The following is a 9,863-nucleotide window of genomic DNA, read 5'->3' on the forward strand; positions in this document are numbered from 1 at the left end:
TTTTTTAAGAATTATATAATAGAGAATTTATTCTGGTATAAAATTTAATATAATTACTGAATATAACCGCTATCAGCTGCTATGACACCCTCCAAGCGCCTACGGAAGGCCTGGTACACATTGATGATGTAATGGTCTTCCATGGCTCCCCATTGCTCATTGACGCTGGCCATCAATGATCCCAAATTCGGGTGGTGGGTAGCACAGGCCTTCTTCTCAATTTGCCACCACACATTGTAGTCAAGGGGTTTCAAATCAGGTGATTGAGGTGGCCAAATGTTTTTGTGAAGGCATCCTTCAACTCCTCCACATTTTTTTCCGTGGTCTACCGATCCTGAATGAAAGGACCAAGGAAAAATATACTCATTGAAATAAAACAAAAAAATGAAGATTAAAGCACACATTTCCTTCACATATATTAAGATATTTAAAAATTGGTTTTTTTTCCATTTAATTTTCTACAAATTATAATTTTTTAATTGTTAAAGTGAAATTACTTTGACAAAGATTCCCTAACCAAAATTTTAATCCATAACAGGACCCTATACTAATATTAGTAAAGCGATAGTCTAAATCAAAAAATTTGGAATAATACAAGTGTCCAAAGGTATTATTTATTTTTATGTTAAAATTGTACTAGCCTTTGATAAATCCATTAACTTTGGTTGTCAGTTCCAGCCAATTTAATTCTGAGGAGCCAAAACTTTCCCATTTACTTCCTAAAACATTTATCATTTCTTTGATAGATCAATCGTACATTTTCCACCCTTTACTCAGATTCCATAATCCAATTGGAAGAATTGTAGTTTTTGATTTATTTATTTTCAATCCAAACTTTTTTCAAACATTGAAAAATAATATAAAGCAATTTTGATCCTTCTTTTTAATTGTAGTTCCAAGTTTGCTTCTATCATCATGTTCATATCATTACCATAGATATCTATTATATGCTTAATATTTTCAAAATGACAGAAAATCCGGAATATTTTTTGTTACAACATTTCTTAGCTATTCTAATGCGGCCACAACGAGCAGTGGCACTGAAGGACACCATATTTACTTCAACCAGTCAATGTCCAAGGTGTTCTACCTAGTAGTACACAGATTTTTGTTAAAACACGTCTGGGTAATAGTTTTATTACTGATCTCAAAATGTGAGTGTGACAATAGGTACTCGAATGCTTTTAAGAAACCCAACCTAATAATAGCTCCAAAATACTTGTTATTATTCCCTTGTTTAACGCCTGTTTTAATACTATTAGAAGTACAAAATATTTTTTTATTCTTTTTAAGATCTCTTTTTGCTCCAAGCCTACTTTTTGTATTTAGAATAGGTTCATTCTGATTTAAAATCACCCTTGAAGGTTATTATTTATGTTTGATTTGGTTCCAATTGTCAAGATTCAAGCCATTTCCTTTTTTGAGGATCAGAACAATTTGTCTTTTAGTTATAGCCTCAGGAAGATATCCCTTCATTTCTATATATATATATATAGATTGTCCCGACATATAGTAAATATACTTTACGGGCTTAGGTTTGGTTGTTCTAAATATTATCTCCTGTTAGAGAATATATGTTAAGTTTTGGATCCTTTACTATTTAGCGAAATTACAATTGATACCAGTCAATTTTTTCTGTTGGAAATCCCAATATGGAATATACTTAGTAGATATTTGAAACTCAAATACTTTACATCCACGAACCCTAAGTAAACTACAAATTTAACTCGTCCATAAAGATTGAACGAATTACTAAAGAGACGCTGATTTGAAAGTAACACTCCAAATCCCTGTATAACATCACATTTTTAATGTTCAAAAACATTGACAAATAGCTGACACTGTACATTATAAAAAAATAAGTAACTAGATAAATTATTAGTGTACGCCGTAATTTGTTATGTTATTAAGTAGTAGAACGTAGATCTATTTTTTTCTTATTTTTTGATGTATTGGAGTAGTACCATTTCTTGTTGTACAGTCCAAACTGTTAATATAAAATATTTTTTAATACCTCTTCGTCAAAAGAGTAAATATTTTAGTTATCTTGGAATGGATGTTTTTTATATGTTAGTACAACAAAAGTGTATGTTACTTGTCAAATGAAAAAAGATATCTCAAACAAAAGCAAAAGTTTTTAATACATACATTTGATAAACCTACGATTTTGTCGAAAAAAGGATATTGTAGATAATAAACAATACAATTTCTATGTATTTATTATCCAAAAATAGGCTATGCTGTACAATTTTGGAGTCAAGATAAAACTCGTCTAGACATTTTAAATATTGTTAAAGATAAGAAAACTTTTAGAAAGAGCTTGAAGAAACTAGCTAGCTGTTAGTCTAAAACAAGTATACGCTTAATATTACATATTTATATTGTAATGGCTCGGTTAAAAATTATTTATTTCTATATCATTGGGAATTGATCTAAAAATTTCTTTCTGGAGAAGTTCAAGTGGAGACGAAGTCGATTAAATGTTACTGATCCTATAAAAATTTATGCTTTATAGTGTTGGTTAAGTCAAGTCTGTCTTCTTTAAAAAAAAATGAAAATTGATATATGTACTATTGTTTAATTTAATTTAGCTAATATTTTATCCATATTTTGTTGTTGATACTAATTTTTTTAAATTACAATTATGAATATATATGATTGTAAAACTTAATCTTGTGAAGAAATCTTAAAATATAACATTTTAATTTTAGTTCTTCAAATGCATTTTCACCAGTTTTTTTTTAGATAATTCTAATATTTTATATGCTATCGAAAACTAGCTATAAATAATTTTGATTATTTGCCAATTGAACCAATCCATTTTTCAGGAAATTTAGTTATTATAGATTATTTTTACCTACAACATAAGTTTCAGCACACGTTGGAATCTGGATTATGAAACGACCCCGTTCTGTATAGAGGAAATATAAATTTCCCGTTTGAGAATATTTGATGCAATGCTACATCGTGTATCGAAAGAATACTTTTTGTCAATGCTTTTTATTTTATAAGATTTTCAAATTTAAAGATAATACACTTCTTTTCGAAATTTTAACAAATAAAATAAATTAATGAACTCGAATCCGAGATTGCATAATTTTTATACAAAAATATATGCGCAGACGCAATAAACTGAGATAATTGATATATATGAGGGTTTGTTAGATCTGTTGAAAAGAGAAACCGCTTCAGTCATGGTCTAGATAAATATATTATTTCCATCCTTCATTCTTTCTGGATAGTTGTGACGTTATCACATTCTTGAGTTTTTGCCTTGTACTGATTTTTCTTGCAAATTTTCGCAATAAGACTTTTTGCCTTGGATATTAATAAAGAGAATGCTACTTTTGTTTTTGTTTTTTTGTTCACACATTAAATTTTTTTAAATAAACCTAAATTATTTAAACATTTTTTATCAGTCTTATAATCTTAAAGGACAAAGAGGAATCAATTCAATTTTAATATTTAAAATACAGATATAATAAAGCGTCATAATCATACTACTTGGATCAAATCACAGAATAAGACAATAAATTAACACATGGACTCAAAAACTAGGATCACAGCACAAGTTTCTATAAAAAAAGTTTTGGTAGTAGTCAACAGATGTAGTTTTAATTATTCCTTTTTCATTATTTAAATGGAAGACTCCTGGAGGTAGCTAATAGTGTATCGTTGTCAGCACACAATAGGGGATTCCAACAATAAAAGGAACACTTATCAACAACATACGTTTGACTACAGCATAAAAACTCACAAAATAATCATTATCTCAAACTAGACGAATTCAATTGGTCGAGGCTAATCTCAAGTGTATAAAGAGGAACAAAGTTGCAACTTAAAATGTGCATTCAGAAACTATTATTAATTATTATTATAATAATAATTTTCTCAATCAAATCATTTTCACGTTATCACATAATTTTAAGAAATAGTTTGTTTACACAAATTTCTCACTTTTTCTTCAAATTTTTTCCTATGTATGATATAACAAAATAACTTTTCATCATCAAACATCGCACATTTTTTTTATCAAAAATTGTTTACTACTAATAGTAGATGGCAATCTACCATCTGGTTTAGTAATAATATATATATATAGAAGGGATACAAAGAAATAAAACCATAAAACAATATATCAAGTTTTAATAGCAAATATCCCTTGGCCGAACTTTCTTAAGGATTCAATCAATATTCATTTATTCAGGATGTTGTAACGTCATTTTTCACCCTCTTCTTTTCTTTAGTAGCCCAAAAACTGATACTATTCATTTTATTCAATCTTGATCGTCTTCCTTCAACTTATATATCTTCAATTACCTTTGTATCTAACATTGGCTTTTTTTTAGTTATATAGGTTTCTAGGTGGAGTTTTTATCGTTTAACTCCAGCTTCAATAAATTTGAAAGAAAAAGGTAAACAAACAAGACAATCAAAATTATTTAAACTTAATGCATTTGGAAGAAATCACAGAATATTACTGCTACAGTATGTTGAAATGAATCACTGGCATTCATATGCAGTCAATTTTTTTTTCAAAAGGCCATAAATATTTGTACATTGTACAACAGCTGTATATCATAAAAGCTTACATGAATTTGTTAATATGATATATCTACATACTTCAAGTTAACTTTTATATCTTTCCACAGCAGGAATATATGACCTAAGGAAGAGTTTATCTAGCCACTTATTTTCCTGTACAGTCTAATTTCTCCAATTTTAGAGGAATATCTATTTCTATAAAGAGTCACCAGAATAGCTCTTGACTTTTTTATTAATATTCAATATATCCTATGCAAAATTTTGTTGTTCTATGGTGTAATCTTTAGGTTGGATATCTCGATTAAAAATTCAGAAGGGGCATAAGTAGTTTTTTTCATGAATTAAGACTATACTACATCATTAATTAATTTTTTTTAAATATTTATTAATTAGTTTTTCTAAGGTTACCCTATGGATCAAAAAGAGAAAATAACATTAGATAATTTGGATCTTTCTTTTTTAAATTTAAAAAGGAAGCATGCTATACGCAAATTATCAAATATCACTTATTTTTTTCTATATTTTTTTGTTCCATAGAGCAATTTTAGAAAAACAACAACATTTTAAATACTTTTTATACGTTACAAAATGTTTTATCAATATTATTTCGAGCAAAATAATTGAAAATGTCTATTAGTTAAAAGTGTTTGCCTTTTTATATGATTTGATCTAGATGTCCCACTTAAGACCCACCTTATAGGAAAATGCAATTGTCTATAAATATTTTTCATATAATATGACAACTTTCTTGCATTAACCGTAATCAAAATTCAGAATTTTTTTAGAATGAAACTGCGGCATTGTGCATGGTATTTAGGGATTTGCTAACAAATCTGAAGAAAACTTTTTTTTATAACTTGTTTATGAAAAAAACAAGTTAAGTTTTTTAAGTTAAGTAAAGTTTTTATTCGAATCATTTGACGTTTATTCCGATGAAAAAAGAACATTCCATGACTCTATTCCTCAAAATCTAAAAATACTAAATTATTATTAACAATATTCCTTATATTTCCAATAGTTTCCTTAGTCATAGGCTTTATATTAAATATTTTTAAAAATGGAATATGGTTATTTTCTCGCAGAGCTCTATACACTTTATATATTTATCTGTTATCGTTCTGAGCATATCTATTGAAGAATATTTATTTTTAGTTTGACTAAAAATATTAAAAATCTAACAATATGTTGTTTCAAAAATACTATAAATCATTTAAAAAATAAAAGATAACAATGTTAAAAATGTAAAAGTTCTCAACAAATACAAAGCTATAATTCAACTTTTTTAATGATTTTTAAATTGAATATTTCGTTTATTCGAGTCAATCATAGAGTAATCATAGTTTCAACAAGCTTAAGAAAATCCGCAAAATATATTTCAATGTATGAGCTGAAAAAATGAAATCCAAATAAATTAAAAGATTAAACGTTGGAACAGGAAATAGAGGACAGACGATTCAAAGGGAACTTTGGCTCTATACTAAAAAAGTTTATTAAAGTGTCAAGCAGGAGACATATGACGTAGTTGTGACTTCAATCATCCTCATCCTGACTAGATGAATGCCAAAAGATTTGCTCCTCATAGAACTGAATGACAACATTTGGACATTTAAGATTGGCTTGTCGTGTAGGAACCAGATCTGTCTCGTCAGATCCTTTCCATTATATAAGAAATATTAAATCTCCAAAAGTATCTGTGGACCCAATGATACGTTCAACCTGAAGGCCACGATCAAATCCTCTGGGCTACAAGTTCTCCTCTTGATACAACACGTTCGACTTTTTCCCTGCCTTTCCTAAGGCAATTGACGCACTGCAGTTTTCAGATCCATTTGTATATTTTTTCTCATTCTTGAGCTCGAACTTATTTTCAAACTCTTTGATCAACTCCAAACAGTCAAGATTCTATTTGGGGTACCAAGTGTTCTCTTCCAAGCCATAACACTTCCTTGCCAATTGATAGTCTGTCTTCTCATTCCTTATTCTTTTATAATTTATATGATTCACAATGCACTCTTCCTCAGCCATATCAGGGAGATGGATTTACTTTCACCCTTTAAACTCAAGTACACTCTTAAAAAAAAAAACTTCTTGTTATTGTATTCTGTTTTGAGATAATTAAAACGACTTCAACTAAAACTATTGTTTAGTTATATTCCAAAGCACTATTAAATTTTCTTAGACTAATGTTTATTTATTATACAATATTTTACGGTAAAATCCAAATGGTATCAAAAATTATATGATCGTCGTTCTAGTGTTAAAAAAGTTTTAAGTAATTAAACTATGCAACATTATCTAAAATATTATTTACTTGTTACAACTACTCAAATAATTCACTTTATTATATTCCATTTCGACCATTTTCACGCAACCATACATAGGATTTTCATTAAATATTATATAAGAAAATTTAAAGTTAAACTGAAAAAATAAATCAAAACCATTGTTTTTGACAGCAAATCTTTTGAATGTATATTGTTTAGTTTTAACTATAGTATCAAGTTGTGGAAAATAATATTAACTTCCTAATAAGACCCTTCATTTTATTTTATTTTTGTGTGATAAAGCCCATTTTATAGGAACTATATTTAAGATAGCTTTATAAATATTTTTTCTATTGAATGCTATTATATTTTTTATCAATTACATATTATATATCTCTAACTTTCATCTTTATTGTTACTTAATTTCACAATATGGCATTTAATTGCAATTATATTCTAAAAATTTCAATATTAAAAAATACACATTAAAGCCAAAACTAACTAAAATTTTAAAGAAAATATAACTACCCTTTTTGTGTTGTATGGTTTAAATAAATAAAAAATGTGGGCTTTAGACGGTGTGTATTCCAAGACCTGAGTTTGGTTGCCAGGTGTTATGTAGTATTGTGGGAGTCCGTATCTAGGACTGAAGGCTGCAGTCCTGTTTAGTCCATGATTATCAGTCCTAAGAATGATCAAGTTCGGTCTTTGCTTACGTCACTCAACTATGTTTCATCTTTTTTAATCAATTCTTGTACTGACAGTACGAAGGACCAGTCCCAAAAACTGATATGTATTGTGTTATCTGTCCTTTTATAGGAACAAACACAGCGGTCCATTCCAGGCCGGTCCCATTCAGTCTTGTTCAGTCCACTCTGACTTGTTGATCCTTAAAAAAGGTAAAATCGATCCCTCCTGACGTCATTGACAGTATTTTTCCTTTTTTTTAGTTATTTGTTTATATAATATCATAAACTACGTAAGCAAGTAGAAACATAATATTGGATTATTATGAAAGTAAGAATATGTTTTGCAAGATATGTGGAATGGTTTTAATGCAATTCTGATTTATCATATTTGCCTTGATCAACCATCGACAATTTCTTGGAAAATTTCTAAAAACCGATAGTAAAGGACCAGTCCCAAAGACTGCCAGTTCTAAGGACCAGTCCGAAACACCCATAAGACCATACCTAAAACTGGACTTGACTTGATAAATAAGGACCGAACAACATTACTGATAGGACCCGTCCTAAGAATAGACTGGACTGAATAAATAAGGACTCTCACAACACAAGTGTTATGTATCATTACAGCAAAATGAAACATGTACACGAATACACAAACTGTTTTTCAAATAAACAAGACTATGTTTACCTGTGATATTCTTCATATGAAAGCGGACACATCTTCAAAAAAAAAAGAAGTCATTCGATTGTTGCCAAAAAAGAAAAGTGGATGTATGATGAATATTTAAAGATAAAAGCCATTTTATGTATGTATATAAACTTGACATTTCCATTATTATAACAAGTATTAGATTTATGTAAATTCATATATGTATCTTTTTACATCCACTGTAGGTTATGTTAACTCTGAGTAACCATTTAAAAAAAGGAAAGTAATATAACATTTTTGAAAAATATAATACATTTGTTTTCCAACATTTTCTTCAGAAAGAAACTAAAAAAAAAGGCAAGAAATCATATCGTAAGTCAATCATTATTTATGTCTTAAGTACTCCTGTACTTTCATTGTCCTATTTTTTCGTCTTTCTAGCGCTCTAATAACGCTATGTAATATTTATTTTTTTGGAATAGAAAGATATATATTTCATAAAAAGTAAACTACAGATAAAATATGTAAACAAAAATAAGTTTTTACTTTTTTTTTTAAATTGGACCTTGCAATCATATTTTGCAATTTTGCAAGGGATTTGGATCCAATTCTGAACGGAAGAGCCATGTCGTTGAAACCATAAATGTTTTACTCTTGGGCGGGCCCTCTCCCTAGGTAGTGAGTGAGTAGTTAAGTCATTATAAACCATATTTCTTCTAAATATTCACAGTCATAAAATACATAGGCGAGCGTTTATTTTTGTTGCAGTCTTTGGAAGGCGTGTCTCCCTCTATTTAATACACTCCAAAGACGACCCAGGATCTCAAGTAGGACTGCTTAGGAGTGAGAATAATGACATCACATATTGTTTCTGGATCATTCTATCCTATATTTTACATTTTAAAGTGTTGCAGAGATCGGAGTGAGGCTGTCTTTTTCTCACTCCCTCCTTAATTGCTTTATTTCTAATATTTAGTGCTACTCTTAGATGAAGGTTTTTTTTGGTTGGCTTGAAGACCCTTAGGAAGAAATCGCAAAGCATATTGACAATCGGATGGTTGATTATATCCTTGGTAATTACATAATTTATGGTGTTAAGCCCCAGCTCCTCTCTGATCTTATTACGAATACCTATTTTTACCACTGGGTTTCCCACTAGAGGAACGCTATATAATATTGATTGTTGGAGGTATTTGCTTCTCAAGGTATTCTTTCAATATTCTACTATGCGCTTCCCAAAATTCTGATTCCATAACAGCTGAATTGCTGTCCACTCAGAAGATGTTCGTTTTGATTTCGGAGTTAAGTGATGAATCCATTGTCACATCCTGACGAAAGAATTCCGTGTTGTTATGTTTAAACATGGGCAATAGTCTAGAGTCAGCAAACGCGCATTTCCCTTTGGTCAGAGCTTTTTCATAGGCAAATGTTCATGCAATATAAAGACAACACGTTCTTTTGATATTTTTAAAAATCAGTAACTTACACAACGTCAGTTTCTAACCATTCAAAACAAAATTGTGGATTTTTTTATTGTTTTTTCTAATGTTCCACCTCATTTGGCCGTCCACTGCCTTCTGCATCATTTTGTGTCTCTACGACCACGTTAGACGTCAGCAAACCAAAGTTTAATTGTTGTTTCTGAATAAGTAGAATCCCCATAACGCTTTTCAAGGCATTACTTAGCTTGAATGGTATTTATCCTATCAAGAAACA

At 29.4% G+C, this 9,863-nt stretch overlaps 1 pseudogene; it reads right to left on the minus strand.

Moving 5' to 3' along the window:
• Positions 1-6,075: 6,075 nt before the first annotated feature.
• On the minus strand, positions 6,076-6,570 carry LOC121129950 (chromobox protein homolog 1 pseudogene; annotated as a pseudogene).
• Positions 6,571-9,863: the final 3,293 nt, after the last annotated feature.

Source organism: Lepeophtheirus salmonis, chromosome 14 (assembly GCF_016086655.4).
Source record: "Lepeophtheirus salmonis chromosome 14, UVic_Lsal_1.4, whole genome shotgun sequence".
Taxonomy (NCBI): domain Eukaryota; kingdom Metazoa; phylum Arthropoda; class Copepoda; order Siphonostomatoida; family Caligidae; genus Lepeophtheirus; species Lepeophtheirus salmonis.